Source organism: Vicugna pacos, chromosome 3 (genome assembly GCF_048564905.1).
Source record: "Vicugna pacos chromosome 3, VicPac4, whole genome shotgun sequence".
NCBI classification, from domain to species: Eukaryota; Metazoa; Chordata; class Mammalia; order Artiodactyla; family Camelidae; genus Vicugna; species Vicugna pacos.
The window spans coordinates 70,618,756-70,637,868 of NC_132989.1; the positions used below are offsets into that span (position 1 = coordinate 70,618,756).

Consider the following 19,113-nt stretch of genomic DNA (forward strand, 5'->3'; position numbering starts at 1 on the left):
CTCAAAGGTTAACAACTTTCAATTACCGTAGCCAATAACTCTGGTATTACCTTCATAATTTTAAAAAATACTGATCATGTCATTTTTGTCTATTATTCTTAAATAGAATCTATTGCTTTCTTACAGAAGTCAAGGATTTAACTCATATCAATTGTCATATACACAAATTTTTCCTCTTCCATCCTCTTAGTATGAATGTATTAAGTAATATTTTTAGTTACACCCACACACAATTTTTATATTTTCAGGATTAAATACTATTTACCAGAGATTCAAGGAAATATGACCATAATCCATAATCATATGACCATATTTCCTTCCTTACTGACATCTTTCTTGGAATTAATTACTTTTTTTCCCCCCATTTGGCCTAAATTTCCAAGTGCTTCCACTGCCTTCGAACAGCTCCATAAAATGTCTCTCAGCTTTTTTCCATGTGGTCAAAGCCGTCCAATAATCTACCAGTCCAATTATTGCTGAAGGCATCCTTCCTGCAATGTCCTTTTCCAGTCTGGGCAGGTTGCTCTCTAGGCCAGCTAAGCCACTGCTCTCCCTGGACTCCAGGTGTATTAGCTAGGAGAATTTCCTCTACTTCTCTTCCTCATTTTGGTAAAGTAATTATCCTCCAGTATTTGCCTGGAAAACGCACACAGGAGGAAATTTTGTAGTCCCTGGAGGCGTGAACGTGGCTTTTTTTTTTCCTCTCCTTATATTTGAGTAACCATTTGGATATTAAATTTTTAAGAAATTATTACATCAAATTCTAGCCCCTAGAGATCCCTTTAAGAAATCTGACATCTTCCTACTTCTTAATCTTTTGTGTGCCGTCTGTTTTACATCTCTGGGAGAATTTAGTATCTCTTCTATCTAAAGAGTATCTTCATTCACGTAGTGGGCCCTTTCAATCTTGAAATGAGTCTTTCAGTTCCAAGAAATTCACCTTGATCATATTCTCTATTTAATTTCTCTGTTCTCTAGTATCAAAATTCTGTTAATTAAATATTGTACCTCCTGAACATATCCTTTAATTTTCTTATCTTTTCTTGACTATTTGTATTTTCTATCTTTTTTTATCTTTTGTTCCTTCTAGAAATGTCATTTTTATCTTCTAATCCCTGTCCTGAAATTTAACTCTTTGCTCTTATATTTTTAAGTCCCAAGAGTTTTTCCCTCATTCTCTGATAGTACTTTTTCTTTCTTTTTCTTCCTTTTCTCTTTCTTTCTTTCTTTCTTTCTTTCTTTTTTGTTTGTTTGTTTTTTACAGCATCTTATTCTTACTTCATGAATCATTTCCTTTAATCTTCCTGGAATGATTATCAGTTACAGGTTTCTTTCATTCCTCCTGCATTTACACTGCCTCTTTTTCTTGTGTGTTTGGGCTTTGTATTTCATGTTGGAGGGGATCTTCAAATGCTGGATGATACTACACTGTCTATTATGATTAACAGTAAGAATTAAAATGCCAATTGGGAGCTTTATATGAATGAGCCAGACATGCCAATACGAAGGTTTTAATACTGTTGCATGAGGGGAGTCCTAGCTTCTCTAAAAAGGAACTCTAAAGTGTCAGTATCTGTAGGTACTTTTTGTGATTTGTTTTCAGGCTGGCAAGTTTCCCCAAATGGAACTGCTCTAGTCTCCTGCCTGAGAGGCTCAGCATTCTAGGAGCCAAGACGACGAAGGGATTGGAGATGAGTCTCACCCTTCAGTTTATGGACTTTCACTTAATCCCCTCACCCTATTATTAGTACAGTGCCACACCACCACAGCCATCTGCATTTAGTATCCCTGAGACCTGATCTTATATGGCTCATGATCACTGGACAGTGACCCTCCAGCCTTCTGCTACGGGCTGAATTGGCTTGTTGACTAGTTGAGTGAGGTAGGAGAAGGAATCTGGAAATCCAGCTTATGCTTCTAAAGGCTTTCAACTAGTTTTCTGTTTGGGCTCTTGCCCTGTAATTGTGCCTTTGGAATATCTGGTGTCTTCAATTCCTGAACCTTTCTAGGGTTCTGTGATGCAAAAATTCCTTTCTCCTTATTGATTTCTCCTTTACCGGCACTTAAGTTTCAGCTCTCTCTAGCATGCTAACTTATTTACATTTATCCATTTGCTTTCCATACTCCGAAGTTGTGTTCATTATCTCTCACCGCTGCCATCCTTCCATTCTCATTGTCTTTGTGGCTTTTCACCCTTGTTTGTCCTTTGACTGTTACTTAAGTAGTGGGGAGGGAGTCAAGAAAAACAAATGTGTTCATTCTATCATGTTTAATAGGAAGGCCTGGCATGCCATCACCTTTTCATGCCTATGATCTCTAAGGTTTGTGATCTAGGCTTGAAGAGATTTCAAGGCAAAAAACTACTCCTTAAACTCCTACAACTTACCAAAGATTCAAAGTAATCTTGTCTGGTTCAGAACACATACATATTCATGGCTTATACAGAGGACACAACTAAAGATTACATAAGCTAGGAAATAACAGTAACAAACTCAACCGCATGATGCAAATAAGGACAAAACTAAGGGCCTCCCTTATTCTCTCTCTCCCAGGGGATCAATGTGTGGTACTTGCTGTGAGTTCGCTGGAGGTGGTAGGAAACCAGTCCTAAAGATTTGTGGAGCAGACTTGAAAGCTCTATCTTGCTGGGAGATATGTGGGAAATGAAATAAATTTTGAAGAGTTAAAACCTTCAAAGACTTAGAAACAGAAGCATTTGATAAGATAACCTACATATGTAAATGCTGTAAAGAACTGACTAAATAAATAAATAGTATAACTGTAGAAATGCTGGCCCCCCAGAGAAGGAAAGCCTTCAGTGAGAATTTTCATCTTCCAGCAACAATTTGCTCACTTATATCTTTTTTTCTCTTGTTCAGATTCACTAACTTAGAGAGCTCTACTCCCTCCCTCCTCAATACATGTCACTAAAGAAAATCATATTTCTTTAAATACGTTGTACCAGTCAGACTGCTTGTTAGTTCAGGGTGACTTTCTCTGCTCTTCCAGTTCCTGCCGGATAATAACCTTAAAGCCAGAAACAGGAGTGGAATTGCCAGGGGCGGTGGGCAAAGGTCAAGAAGTAGGGAATGGTAGGCTAGAAAGTGACAAGGACACATGGAATAAAAAAGGACTCAGAAGGTGACTGATGTACGGGGAGAAGGTGGGGGCTGCAAGAAAAGGGAGATACAAGGAAGGGGGTGGAACGAGCAGAGAGACCACACAACAGGGCAGGGAGCTGGTGCAACGTGAGTAGAGGGAAGACCTCAGAGCAGTTCCAGAAAGGAAACACAAATACGCCCAGCTCTGTTTGTCAATGTCTGTGGGCTGTCAGGGTTCCAGGGATTCAGATTTGAGGAACACTGACTCATGGACCTCAATTCTCATGAAAATGCCTCTTAATCATGAATTACCTTTGCAAAACAAAAAGGTGTTGACTTTCATCTGGTTAAAAAAATTTTTTTTAACTTATGTAAAAATACGAAGTTTAAAGAAACATAGAACTTGAGAACCTAAACACTAGTTTGAAAGCTATTGTCATAGGAAGCCAGGGAGAGGGTCCACAGAAGTGTTGCCTAAGAAAGGCTCAAGTGTGATGGGCAGAGGACAAAGCACACACTGATGTTCCAATGAAAATAGGTCGCTGGTGTTTCCTGCCTGACTTGTTAATCAAAAAAGTAGGGGTGTAGGAACAGTGATGACAGGGGACAAGGCAGGGAACAGTAGTAGACATAAAGAAAAGGAGTGTGACATTCTTTCATGATTTAGCAGTCTCCAAAAAAGTTGCCAGTAATCCTTAGAGTCATAGGCCAGAAAGGACTCTTCAGGGTCATTTAACCTGGTCTTTTACTTCAGATAACCTGGTAGTCAAACTATCAGGGGGAAAAAAAAGCCAAGTCACATTTAAGTTCCAACCTTCCTTTGATCAGCAATGGAAAAAACCAGTTGTCACAGAGTGTCAGTTATCCAAATGGCAAATTCAGCTTTCTCTACCACTGAGCAAACATTATTATAAATATAGCTTGTCTAAACACCTCTGCTGAGGATGCCTTGCAGTAAAGAAAAGAAATTCTGCAGCCCAGGGCATTGAGTCAGAATTTGTACGCTGTACTATCTAACTGCAAACAGAAGCAAGACTGGGAGTTGCAGCACTGTTTGGCCACCAACCATTCCACAGCCACGCTCTCACCTGCTTTGGTCATGGAGCAGAGACCACTCACTACGCATAGACGCCCATGGGATACTGTGCCAAGGACACGTGCGATGGCTCTAGGGCGAACTGGGCCTGAGAGCCGTGCCTGGAGTCTGACAGGCCTTTGCTTGAGCCCTTTCTCGCAACTTAGAGCTTTATGATTCCAGAAGAATCGGGAAGAGAGAGAAGAGGGTCTTAAACAGGAAATAATAGTACCTGCCTCATAGGGCTACTGTAAAGGTAAAATAAAGAAATATACGTAAAATACTTAGTAGAATGCCTGGCAACTCCTCCAAAAATTGTTCGAATGCCATTAACAGCCACAGTAGCAGCACCAATACCAGCAATGGCTTTAGAATCCCTATACTGTAAGAATTTATGTTTTATGTAAGGCTTACAGGGGCAATTGCATTAGAAAAGGGAGTTTGGTGGGGTGGGGTCTTAAGCTGTACCTATGTAGCAAGAAGATTTATAAGGCAGGTTTATGTGGAATGGTTTAGCAGGAGGCGAGCCTCTCTTGGCACTGCCACTTACCATTACATTATTGCTTTGTCCTTGTAATTACTATGATGACTACTACAATGTCTGATACTGGAGGAGACATTTCTGGGTGCTATGCCTGGAGAGAAACAGCTTCTGAGGACTGGCACTTTACATCAAAGTCCCCCGTGGTCAGTGATGGGACACAGGGCAAGAGAACTAAAAGGAAATAAACAACGAGGCACGGCACTTCACAAGAAATACAGGAACATCGTAGAGCAGAAGTATGGGTGGCATTAAAACAAACCCGATCAACAGGACTCCTCCAGAGTCCCAGGAGCTTTCCATACAATATCTTATTTAATTCTCTCAACAATTCTGTGCTGCAAGTATTCTCAGCCTCATCTTTAGAGAGCCAGACTTCTGGCTCTGCTAATTATCAGCCATTTAATCTCAGCAAACCATGTACCAACCTTCTCCCTCAGTTTCCTCATATTTAAAATGGGGACAATAATTTACCTATTTTGTAGGGTCCTTATAAGACTAAGTGAGTTAACGAATGTAAAGCATCCAGATAGCGTCTGGCACATAATAAATGCTATAAAAACTGAGGTGAATATCATCTTGTAGATGAGTAACTTGACATAGAGAAGTTGAGGAATGTCCCATCAGTGCAAAACATTAGGCATCCCTAGAGTCTAACTAGAGTGAGGTGGGGGAGGGGAGGGGCGATGGGATGATGAAGGGGGGTATTTACTTGGTAATCCCTATAATTTGTTTTGCCACAAAGAGTCACACTTTGGAACAATGAGCACTTAATTTCTTGTCTGTATCACATCCCTAGGATAAACAATTTCTATAAAATTTTCACATGCTGACTCATAAATGCATTACAGGCATTCAAAATAGCCTTTGTTCTATTGTTCACTTGCTTTTGTTGCCTTGAATTTCAAGTATTATTTAGCATCTTAAATGTCACAAAGGTTTTTACTATTATCACTAATTGTACTGAGAAGACCCAATACCACTTGCACACTGGAATGAAGCATGCTGTTACTGAGTACTAGACAATATTTTTTAAATTCATCACTTAGGTAAGTTTGCAACACAGTCAACAAGCACACCTCAACTCAGTTTTACATTATGAAATAGGAATAACCAAGTCCATCAACCCTGTCTAGGAACAATCAAAAAAGACAGGTCTTTCATGAATGGATATATTGAGCCATTATTCTATGACCTAAGGATGTTGCTTCTGTAGGGTATTATTCAGCTATGTAAAAACAAAGTGTATTATTTATTATTAGAGTTAAAATAGTCTCTAATTATACCCAGTTTGAGATCAATGACATAAAGGCAATTATGGAGCAATCAAGCAAAATGGCATTGTTGTCAGGTTCCACTTACCATTTCAAAATTACCACATTAGCAAAAGTCAAGCATTTGTTAGTGCTGCTGCAAAGCCAAGCAGATAGTTCATTCACACGGGCTCCTTTGGAGTTTCTAAAGTTATGCTCATACCTGGGGAGCATGATTATTCATGGTGTTATAAACACCGTGAATTTTCTGTCTGCCCTCCCCCCACAAAACCTCAAGACTGGAGTTTACCTTCTCAAGTTTAATAGAACCTAAACTCACTTTTGTTGAGCCCCAGTCTTTATTAATTTCTTTATCAATCAGAATTTGCATTTTCTTGCATCTTCTTCAACTATCAGAGTGACCGTGAACATGCCATTGAAGAGAATGTTCAGACAATGGTTGGCTCTAGTTAATGCTATTTCCCAGTTAGCAAGATAAACCAGAAATATATCTGAAAAATTCCGTTGGTTGAAAACCTTTCTAAAATATATTGTGTACTTTCAAGATTTAATAAGTACACTAATAAAAATAGCTAACACTATGTAGTACTTACCAGGGACCAGTCACTGTGCCTTACATATATTAACTCATTTAATCTTCACTGCAAACAAGAAGGAAGCTACCATTCTTCTCTTCATTTTGCTGAGAAAATGATTCATTTCCTCAGATTAGTTGGCTTACCCAAAGTAAAATAAATTGTAAGTCAAGTGAGGATTTGAACCCGGCACTGGCTCCACTCATTTAAGCAGGACAGTATATGGTACGGCCAGTGGAGGGTTTATGTTTACTTGTAGTAGCTCCTTGGGGATTTAATATCTTATACTGTGTCAAGACCACCATTGTGGACATGAATTCTCATTGAGGAAAATGTAAATAAAGTAGGTGTAAGACCTGTGTAAACTGTGGGTGCTGGGGAAGGGAGGAGGTGCTATAGGGCTTGAGCTAAATTAATTTGGGGGCTTTAAAAATTGTTACAGTTTTCCCTCTGAAATCAAGTCAGTTCATATTAACTGGAAGAAATAATAAAAGTATTAAAAAAGAATAAATATTACCAATTGTTCTTGCCATTAGTAACGTGTTAAATGATGTTTTAACAGTCTTTTTCTATACCGTATGGATGCATTTAAAAAAATTAAAGGCAGTTTATAGTACAGTGGTTAAGTGGATTCTCAGAAAGAGACCACTGAACCTCACATCTCTAGACTTCAGCTTCATCTGCAAAATGGGTATAAGACTAAACTAACACCCACTGAAGGATAGGCAGATGTTCCATATGAAATACTGAGCACGACGCTTGGCAGAGAGCAAGCACTCAACAAAAGTTAGATATTGTTTTAATATCAGCAATACAAAGCGTTTTCAACTTGCCTTCCTACCCAAGTCTAGATTATGCTGCAATAAATTTCCTCCTAAATACCTCCTTTGTTATCATTTGATTTTTTCCCTTAGGATAAAATTTCAAAAGTGAAATGGCTGTTTCCAAAGATATAAAATAAATATTCTGAGATTTTGTATATTTCCAAATTGATTTCCAGAAAGATCTATTATCTGAGGTCTGAGAACATGTGAATCTGTGGGATTAAAAATTATGAGTCTTGCTTTTTTTTTTTTTTTAGATTCCACATATGAGCGATCTCATGTGGTATTTTCCTTTCTCTTTCTGGCTTACTTGACTTAGAATGACATTCTCCAGGAACATTCATGTTGCTGCGAATGGCGTTAAATACAAATACAAAACAGAAACAGACTCATAGACATAGAATACAAACTTGTGGTTGCCAAGGTTGTGGGGGGTGGGAAGGGGCAGACTGGGATTTCAAAATGTAGAATAGGTAAACAAGATTATACTGTATAGCACAGGGAAATATATACAAGATCTTGTGGTAGCTCACAGCAGAAAAAAAAAAGTGTGACAATGAATATATGTATTTTCATGTATAACTGAAAAATTGTGCTCTACACTGGAATTTGGCACAACAATGTAAAATGACTATAACTCAATAAAAAATTGTTTAAAAAATTATGATCATTTCTCTTTTTTTTTTTTGAGAGGGGAGGGAGGTAATTAAGTTTACTCATTTATTTACTTTTTTTTTTAGAGGAGGTACTGGGGATTGAACCCAGGATCCTGTGCATATTAAGCATGCACTCCACCACTTTGAGCTATACCCTCCCCCCTAAATTATGATCATTTCTAATATTTGCCAACTGACTTAGTTAAAAAATGGTGACACTTTAGATTTATTTTATACTAATGCAATTGAATTTTTATGTGTATGTTGAGCATCTATACTTCTGTGAAATTGCTGTTCATGCCCTTTGTCCTCGTTTCCACTGGGGCCTTAGTGTCTTTCTCATTGCTTCATAAGAGTGCTTTCTGTTTTCACTTATTGATTCATGTATTCAACCAATATTTATTATTGGCACCTACTCTAGGCCAGTTTTATAACCTTTGTTTCACAGATTATGACATATTTTGTTTTCATCTGCTTTCATATTTTGTACATAATGACTTTGATGTACAGGTAATTTTAAATTTTAAGTAGTTAAAGTCTATCAATGATCTCCTCTGGCTTTTGACTTTGGTACTAAAAGGCCTTATCTAGAGGCCATATGTAAAATCTGTGTATAATTTTCTTAATGATTTTATTTTTCATATTTAAATATTTTAACTATCTGGAATTTATTTCATGGTAAGTTATGAAGTAGAAATCTAATGTAATCATTTTTTCTTTTTAAATAGCCAGTTGTTTGAAATCTATAAGCTTTATTTCGCTAAAATACTTATATCAAATATAATATTCTTCCATTTACTAGGATATTTTTCTAGTTTGCCAATTCTCTTCTATGAATCTATCTATACTTTCTCATTCTAGGGTCCTACTGTTTTAATTATTTCTTTTGAAAATTACATTTCAATGTCTGGTCTCCTCTATTATATTGTTTTTCCCCAAAGACACTCTTCCAGGGGAACTTTAGAGTAATTTTGTTTGGGTATAAAAATAATAAAATTAGGATTTTAATTGGAATTAGTTTAAGGAGTTATACATTAATTTGGAAAGAACGTATATCTTTGTAATTTTTATTCTTCCTAGTACCAAACATGATGTCTATTTACTCAGATCATTTTAATATTATTGAATAAATTTAGTATATGTTCTCATATTGGCCCTACACATTTCTTATTAAGCTTCATCCAAGTTATTTGGTGTTTTTGTTCTATCACAAATGAGATTCTCCCTTTGTAATTTCTACTTACTTGTTGCTAGCATGTAACAGAACAATCTTACCTTTATATTTATTTTTTAACTGGCAACCATAAGTTTCTCCCTTACTTTGGGGATTTCCTAGGTAATAGTATTATCATTTGCAAAGATCATAAAAATAATTTTTATTTCTCTTTTCCAGTATTTATACTTAATTTTTTTCTCACATAATTGTAACAAAAACTTCTTCAAACCAACAGTGGTAATACCAGGATTTTTTTGTCTTCATCTTCTCATTAATTGCAATCTCTTCATTGCTTCAGTATCGACCATGATAGTAGACATGGAATTTTTTACTAAAAAAAAAAAACTCCCTCCCATTTCTACTTTCATTAAAATGCCTTTTCTGTATCTATCTGGATGATCATATACCTTTCTTCCTTTGGCCACTGATGGCATACTGCATGAATAGATTTCCTAATATTAAAGCATCCTTTCAATTCTGAAATAAACTCCACCTAATCTTGGCATATTATTTTCATATTTTGCTGTAGAATCAATTTTTTCTACCACTTTAAAATCTGTATTTATATGAAGTTATTTTGTCATTTCTTCTGTCATATCCGCCAGATTTTGACATGAGGCTCATGTAAAGCTTGTTTAAGTAAGTGGAAAAGATTTCCGTCTTTTCTGTGCTCTACCACAGAATGAACAGAAGGAAAAAACTCTTCTCTAGATATTTAATAGAACTTGCTAACAACATTTATGTACATGTGACCTTTCCATCTTCTTAAGATATAACATTTTATTTTAAATTCCTCTCTCAATGCCTGTGTAGTAAAATTTTTCCGTCACAATCTTTCTTCCTCAGATATCTGTAATGGTTACTCTTTTATCCTCAGGCTTTTGATAGTAGAGAAACCCTGGTGCTTTTCTTTCCTGGTAGATAATGTTTTTAAATGCCTATGTATAGATTTCTTTTTTAATTTTTGAAAGTCAAAATATTTGCCATAGATGTGTCTAGGTGTTGATCTTATTTAATATTACCAGAACTTGTAGATCTCTTAATATGAAAACATTTAATGTTTAGTATTTGTTCAGCTCCAGAAAGTTTTTTAATCTTTTTATTTCCTGATTGTTTCTTTTTCTACATATGATCTGTTCTCTTTTCCTGAAATTCCTATTAACGTATATTAGATCTCCTGGCTCAGTCTTTCATTACTTACCTTTAAAATTTTTTCACATTGTTTTCATCTCTTTATTCCTCTGAATCCTGGGTGGAATCAGGGGTTATCATTTACTTTATTGATTGAATTTTCTGCAACAGCAAATCTGATCTTCATTTAGGTTTTAAATATGACAATCAATTGTTTTTCTTCTGTGCTCTTCTTTCTGACCTCAGATGGCTTTTCATGATCACTGTATTTTTGTAGCTGGAACAGCCTCTTCTCTTTCATGTTAAGATCATAAATTAAAAACTTGAACTTTTCCCCTCTATTCTGAACAGTAACTGAACTTCATAAGAAGACATCTGCACTTCAGCACAGCCCCCTCCTTTTAAACAACAGTATCTTTTTCTACATGTGATGGCTTTTGCCTGATTGCTCATCCTTAAAGAGGGATCTGTACTTGTTCAGTACTTGGAAGTGAGATGGATTCTGTCAAAGATCATTTAGGTCTTTGTCCAAATCTTTCAGATTCAGATTAAAAATGAAGCGAAAGATTGAGACAATGTAATTTTCCGTTCTGAGTATAATACTGATCCGCCTGGGTCACTAAGCCAGAGCTAAAGCCAGAGGCGGTCACAGCAGGAAGAATAGTCCTCAGGCTGGCGCTGAGCTCGTGTCTATTGGACAGCCAGGAATCCGCTGCAGCAATGCCCCAGTTCCTTGTTTGGCACGTTTGTCCTCAGGAGGAGCCAGATGAGCCTCTTTGGGACAGATGTCCGTGTTTAGTGTTAAGCCAGGACCAAAATCATTCCCAGCCCCACCAAGTGTGGCAGGTCCCAGGGGCACATGCCCTCTCCCTGTTACCCAGTGCCAGGCCACCTCCCCATGAGTCCCCCTACATAAGGGATGGAGAGGAGGTTCTACTGAGAACTATGTTCCCTGACATCCCAGTCAGCTAGCAGAAAGCCTTGATTCACATTAGCCCATCCTTCACTTCAGTCTCCTCTGCCCTACAGCTGACAAACTTCCTGGCAAATGGGGCCATCCTTGCATATTTTCCATCATCAGTCTCTAATATTTCTGTTTGACTATTTTATAAGAGTGTAAGTGGAAATCTAAGGAAGCAGGAGGCTTTTTGTCTGTGCTCCGTGAGTTTCTTATCCAGGAACCCCTCAGTTTCTTTCTAATCTGCACTTAGGAAAGTGGTAGTGTACATTGCTAATGGGGATGAGGGGAAAGCCACATCAAGTTTCTCTAAGAACATAAGGGAAAGTTATCTTCTTTACTAAAGGAAACCAGACAGACAATTTTTCTACTCAGCCTGGTGATCTTCACAAGCAGTTTGTTTTCCTCCTCTCTCTTCTTGATTTAGAGAAATAATGCAGAGAAACTCAGATAAAGGGTGTAGTGGTAACTGCACATGGATTTTTCTAATAGACTGGACTTGCTAACGATCGAAATTTAGTTCTTTTTTTCAGCCTAAGCTGGCAGGACATATTTCTTCTGGCTGAGACAAAAGGTTACCACTAGGTACTGAAAAAACACAAATCTGATTTTTGATAGAATTCAGGCTGAATTAAAAAGAAACATTATTAAAGCAGTCCAAGTATAAAATTATTAGAGATACGAATGATTAAAGAGGAACATACCCAAATGTGTTTGGCATTTCTTTCTAACTAAAACTTGCAAGAAAATAAGTATTTACTTTCTTGGTTGCTCTTTTTAGGTTTAACTGTTTTAATAAAATACTATTTCAGGTAAATAAAGAAGGCAAACTCACAATTGTGATAGGAATCTCTCAAGCAAAGTCTGCACCACGCGATTCATGCCAGGAACCAGAGAAGGCTCTTCAGGAGAGTGCTGCCAACAATCGTGGCCATGGAGTAGTGGTGGGAAGCAAGTATGGTGAGTGGGTGCTCTGGAGCAGAAAGATGGTCTCTTGGCTCCATTATAACTTCCCTTTGATGTCACCATAACCCAGTCCTGGGACTCTGTGTCCTCACCTCCAATTCCCTTCTCAACCCTCAGCACCATGACTTTCAACTCTCAACTCATGACATAACAGCTTTTTATTGGTGGGCACAGTGAAGAGAAAGTTTTTAAATGAGTCTTGATGAACAAACTGTTTCAGTTAGTTCATTATCTCCTCTTCCAGGACCAAGTATTTTCTGAAGCCAGCAGCTAGGTTTCTTTAAGTCTGATCCCAGTACCATTTAACACAAGACTCCCTCCAGTCTTGCCCACTTCTGACCCACCTAACGTACTGTAATCAAGTGCTCACTTCAGAGAACAAATGTCTTCATGTTAATCTCCTGCTTTTATTTTTAAACACTCCTTCATAAATGGCAGAGGAAAAAAGTCTAGTCCCTAAAGAGTTTTATATTCAAGTATTTTATGAATTGGCTCAACCTCATCATTCCTGGGGGACTTCCCTGGGCCCTGCTGGCACAGGCTAGCTAATTCTCACTGCTCCTTCAGAATGTTATTTCTTACCCTCTAACAGACCCAGCACACCCCCAGCTGGGTTATGCTGGGATTTAACTGTGGTTATCAGCCTGGCTGCTAGCAGAGGAAGTGGGTGGGCTCTTGAGGTGAGCACTGCCACCATGCTGGACGGGACTTGGGCAGTGTGGATATGCTGCCCCTGCAGCTCTGAGATTTCAAAGGGGGCCACAGAGCCAAATTTCCCAGGGACATCCACCCAGATAACATCATCCTTATTTCAAGGTCCCAGGTTCGCCAGCCAGGGAAAGTCAGTGTAAAAGATCTGCCTTGGCTGGCAGTTTCTGTCTCTCTGAGGATCTTGATTCTAACCATCCAGCCTGGTATCTGCTCCTCATCTGTGCCGGCTTTCGCTGCAAGAGGCCACAGCAGATACACATAGATACTATTGTTAAATAAATGAATAAATGAATAGCACTGAACTAGCAGTGGTTTGGGATTCCACCACAGAGGTCATTAAAAAACTTAAGTTTTGTATTACTTCTCAACAAAGCAGAGAATACAGATGAAAATATTAGAATCAATTTTTCTAGAAAAATATTCTCATTATCTGATAAATCATAACCATGAAGTATCAAACAAAGTATGTTTTTATAGTACTTCTCATGTCTTTTGTAAAACAAGAAACTGTAAATAGTATGTATAGATTACTACATTAGAATTATTTCACATAGAATAAAATAATGGGGAAATTCAAAGTTACATTGTTTAGGGTTAATTATAAACCATTTTTAATGTAATGGGCAGAAAGTTGAATATGCCCAAATTTATATTTGTCATGCATTGAAAACTAGAAGCTTGATACACTTTAAAGAATCTTTAGTAAGCAAATTGAATTAGCAGAATAAAGTAACAGAAAACATAATGTGGGGTTCTGGAAAGCAATAGGAAGACATGACATTTAACGTACCTAGAATACTTGGGCACAAAATCTTGTTTGGTAAATGAACTATAATTTCACTATCAGAATGTTTGTCTTTAAAAATATCTCAGGCGTTAATATCACCAAGTGAATCAGAACCAAATAGTTGAGCAAAACCTCAAAATGTGAAGTCAAGACATTGCATAAAAACCTTTCTGACCCAGAGTAGCTGAAGGTAAAAAGGAGAAGTGAAAAAACCACAAGTGAAAAATAAATGGCCCAAAACCTCTTAAATGTTCTATACAAATAATCAGATTATTTGCAAATATAAGACCCCTACATTTCCAATGTTAAAAGCAAAGGTAATAAGTACTCAAAAATTATGCCTTTCTAATTTCACAATTTTCTGTTATCTATGCCCCTAAGACAATACCTGCTGTGTCTCTACGGTGGAAATGCTGTTTAATGTTGTGCTACTATGCATCTCTACCCAACTCCGCGGTCAGTAACATCACGTTGGTAGCTTGAATTCCACCATGGAGAGAGTATCTACAACACAGAAACTGGAGAACACTATAAATCAGAGTTTTTTCTTCCTTCAGAGACCTGGTTGTTAAACATTTACCAGCACACCCTGGCAACACTCTTTCAGGCCGTAAAAATTTAAGAAAGGTCTCAGTCTTCCCTGACTCAGGACCGAAATCCTGAATATTCTGGAATCCACACCAGCTGACAGGTGAGGTCTGAGTCCACACTAACAGTGTTCGGTATGCCTGCTCTTTTACTGTTCCTGGAGCCAAGCACTGCATGGTGCCAACATCATAAAGAGTGAAAAAAATTTTTTTAACATTTTTTATTGATTTATAATCGTTTTACAATGTTGCGTCAAATTCCAATGTAGAGCACAATTTTTCAGTTATACATGAACATATATATATTCATTGTCACATTTTTTTCTCTGTGAGCTACCATAAGATCTTGTGTATATTTCCCTAAGCTATACAGTATAATCTTGTTTATCTATTCTATAATTTTGAAATCCCGTCTATCCCTTCCCACCCCCCGCCCCCTTGGTAACCACAAGTTTGTATTCTATGTCTATGAGTCTGTTTCTGTTTTGTATTTATGCTTTGTTTGTTTTTGGTTTTGTTTTTTTTTAGATTCCACATATGAGTGATCTCATATGGCATTTTTCTTTCTCTTTCTGGCTTACTTCACTTAGAATGACATTCTCCAGGAGCATTCATGTTGCTCCAAATGGCGTTATGTTGTCGGTTTTTATGGCTGAGTAGTATTCCATTGTATAAGTATACCACCTCTTCTTTATCCAGTCATCTGTTGATGGACATTTAGGCTGTCACCATGTCTTGGCTATTATAAATAGTGCTGCTATGAACATTGGGGTGCAGGTGTCATTCTGAAGTAGGGTTCCTTCTGGATATATGCCCAGAAGCAGGATTCCTGGGTCATACGGTAAGTCTATTCCTAGTCTTTTGAGGGATCTCCACACTGTTTTCCATAGTGGCTGCACCAAACTGCATTCCCACCAGCAGTGTAGGAGGGTTCCCCTTTCTCTCACAGCCTCTCTAGCATTTGTCATTTGTGGATTTTTGAACGATGGCCATTCTGACTGGTGTGAGGTGTTACCTCATTGTAGTTTTGATTTGCATTTCTCTGATAATTAGTGATATTGAGCCTTTTTTCATGTGCCTATTGATCATTTGTATGTCTTCCTTGGAGAATTGCTTGTTAAGGTCTTTTGCCCATTTTTGGATTGGGTTGTTTGGTTATTTCTTATTAAATTGTATGAGCTGCTTATATATTCTGGAGATCAAGCCTTTGTTGGTTTCATTTGCAAAAATTTTCTCCCATTCTGTAGGTTGTCTTTTTGTTTTACTTATGCTTTCCTTTGCTGTGCAGAAGAAGAGTGAAAATTTTGATCCAGCAATTCCACTTCTGGGTATTTACCTGAAGGAAACAAAAAGATACCTGCACCCCTATGTGCACTGCAGCATTATTTACAATAGCCAAGACATGGAAGCAGCTTAAGTGTCCATCAATGAACAAATGGATAAAGAAAATGTGGTACATATGTAAGAATACTATTCAGCCATAGAAGGAAAAAACTCCCATCATTTTCGAACAACTGGGTGGACTTTGAAGGCTATGCTAAATAAAATCAATGGACAGAGAAAGATAAATACCATATGATCTCACTTATATGTGGAATCTAAAAAATGAAGAAAGAAAAACCAGTAGAGAACATGTTGGTGGTTGCCAGGGGCAATGTGTAGGGAGGGGGAAAAATGGGGGAAAGTGGTCAGAAGGTACAAACTTCCAGCTGTAAGATAAATAAGTCCTGGGGATGTAATGTACAGCATGGTGACTATAATTAATAATACTATAGTATAGAATTCAAAGTTGCTAAGTGAATCAATCTTAACAGTTCTCATTGCAAAAAAAAATTGTAACTGTGTGGTGATGGATGTTAACTAATTTGTTACGACACTGATTTTGATATATATATATATATAATCATTATGCTGTACACCTGAAACTAATACACTGTTACATGTCAATTATATCTCAATTGTTTTTAAACGAGTAGAAAAGTTGTTCTGATCACAAGAACCAGGTTTGCACACCATCCCACCCTATTACCATAATGTTTTCTCTTTCTGAATCTACTCAGAGGCTGTGGTATCATTGTGCAACACAAGAAGAGAGGGATGGAGAAAGATGCCTTTCATCTTGGGACAGTCAGTCCTCTCAGAAAGGGTGGAGAAAGGATGAGGACAGGTTGCTTCAACCACAGTTTCATCTTCTCCAGTGATAGTTGCTGGGGCAAACTTTTCCTGAAAACATGAAAAGGCAACAACTTGCCACAGCAAGAGCTTTTTCCTTGTAAAGTCCAGACAGTTAAGCCTATGTGAAAAATGCCCTGGTTTCTTTATTTGCAGGATACTTATTTCTCCTATTTATTTTCTTACTTGCCAAATAATAACCCTGGTCTTATTAAGCCAAAGGACATCCAGTTACTTCCTGATCTGTGTACAAATGTTTGTTTTGTCATCAGAAAATTCCCCACACTAAATAACCATGCATTTCCCAAAGCTGTCTGGCCATCCATCTAGGGCCTAAGCAAATGGCATTGTACTCACACAGTTTTTCTCTAAACGAGATCCTCCCCCAATAAAACTGATTTTTTATTTTACTAATATATTTCAGTTCTTCCACCAGCAAGATAGGTCCATAGCCTCTATGTTAAATTAACACTGGATGTTCAGGGTATTGTAGGGATGGCTGGGGCCGAGGAAGGAGGGTAGAAGAATGTAAAGTGTGCTATATTCCAGGTCAAGCAGAGGAAGGAGTCTGAAATTAATAATGTATTCTTGACTTTAACTTTAGCTGTGTTAATTAGATTCTTTCAGGTAGCATGAATAGGGAAATCAAGTAATGGAAACTTATTTACAATACAGCAGAGCCAAAATGTATACAACTTCTATATGAAATTCAAGTAAATAAAGATGATTCAGACCCTCCTCTTAAAAGAATTTAAGAATGTCCTCCAGTGGTATTCCAAAGAGTTGCTGGTTTTTCTCCTGAGGACATTAGATAAACTCTGAGAACTTAAGTGCTTTTGTGTATAAAGAGACAAGAGACACAGATTGATAGATATCAGGGGTCTAATTCTTTAATCTGAGTATCATTCAAATGATAAATGAGAACTTTTGTGACACAACAGAAGTGAACCTCCTATCCTTAGTCATGTGTATTCAGTCAGGAAATTGCTATTTCGCCTTGAACAAACATAGACAATTTCAGATCCATGACAATTCATCCAATATTAGACTTCTTCTAAAAAAGCAAAAGGATTCAATACATTTACATTTGAATAAATATTACTGACTACAGAGCACAATTGTGTACTAGACTAAATGGATCTCGGAGCTTATACGATCTGCTATTTTATACTTACTGAATAGCAAGATGACTTCATTACTAAAATAGGTCATCTATTTTCAAATTACTGCTAATACCATATATAACGGTGAAAAATTAAATGCATTTCTCTTAAAACTGGAAGGAAGACAAGTCCCTTTCACCACTCCTATTTATCACTGTACTAGAGGTCCCACCCTGTGCAAAAAAGCAAGAAGAAAAGTAAAAGGCACACATATTAGAAAAGAATTAGTATAACTGTCTATATTCATAGATGACATGATTGTATACATAGAAGATCCTTAGGAATCTACCACAAAAGGTAGTAGGAGTATTTGTTAATTTAATAAGCTCACAGGATACAAGGTTAATATATAAAATGAACTGTATTTATCTCAGCCAGCTATTAAATTGGAAATTGAAATTTAAATATCCAATGCCATTTACAATAGTAAAAAAAAAGCCATAAGATACTTAGGAATGTTTTTTAAAATATCTGCAAGATCAATAGATGGAAATCTACAAAATACTATTGAGAGAAATTAAAGAACTAAAGAAACAAAGACAGATATACTGTGCCCATGCTTTGGATAACTTAGTATTGTTAAGATACCAGATCCCCCCAAATTTACTATAGATTCAATGCAATTCCACTCAAAATTTCAGTAGGATTTCTTTTAATAAAGTTTGACAAGCTGACTTCCAAATTATGTGAAAATGCAAAAGACATCAAGTATCCAAAATAATTTTGGAAAAAACAAAACAAAATAAAACAAAGCTGAAGGATTTAGAGTATTGGTAATCAGTTTGCAAACACTTCCTTTACATCCAACCCACTTCTAAAGTCCCATAGATAGTATGAGTTTTACGTCATCCTGATTCTTTGGTAGTATTACCAAAAATACTACAAGAAAAATAATACAAGAAAAAGTCTCCCATGCCCTTTGTAAAGGGCATATAATTTCAGTGTCTGTGGGGTTTTATCCACACACTCTAAAATTTCTCCAAGGTGGGTGTCCTACAATTCAACTCAGTTGTGCCACTATGTCCCAGAAACAGTGTCAGATTCCACAGGTTAAGGGCTCAGTCCCATAAGACTGTCCTCCACTTTAGATGCCAATCACAAGTCCAAGTAGCAACTGGCTATAGATTAGAAGTTCGAACAACCCCTCCTTGGGTTCAATTAATTTGCTAGAGTGGCTCACAGACCTCAGAAAAAAACCCTTTTACTTAATGGATTACTGGTCTATTATAAAAGGATATAATTCAGAAACAGCCGGATGGAAAAGTTTCATAGAGCAAGGTATGGGAAAGGGCACAGAGCTTCCATGGGCACTAATCTTGCAGCAACTCCATGTGTTCAACACCTCAGAAGTTCTCCAAACCCATCTTTTGGGGTTT

General features: G+C 37.2%; 1 protein-coding gene across 12 annotated transcripts in view; it reads right to left on the reverse strand.

Moving 5' to 3' along the window:
- Nucleotides 1-19,113, reverse strand: part of SV2C (synaptic vesicle glycoprotein 2C) — a 394,932-nt gene that overhangs the window by 321,255 nt on the left and 54,564 nt on the right. Inside the window, exon 3 of one of the 12 annotated variants that reach the window (XM_072958515.1) lies at nucleotides 14,204-14,333. The exons of the other annotated variants lie outside the window; for them this stretch is intronic. The gene's annotated coding sequence lies outside the window, so the exon portion shown is untranslated. The remainder of the gene's footprint in view (nucleotides 1-14,203; nucleotides 14,334-19,113) is intronic. 12 annotated transcript variants of the gene reach the window in all.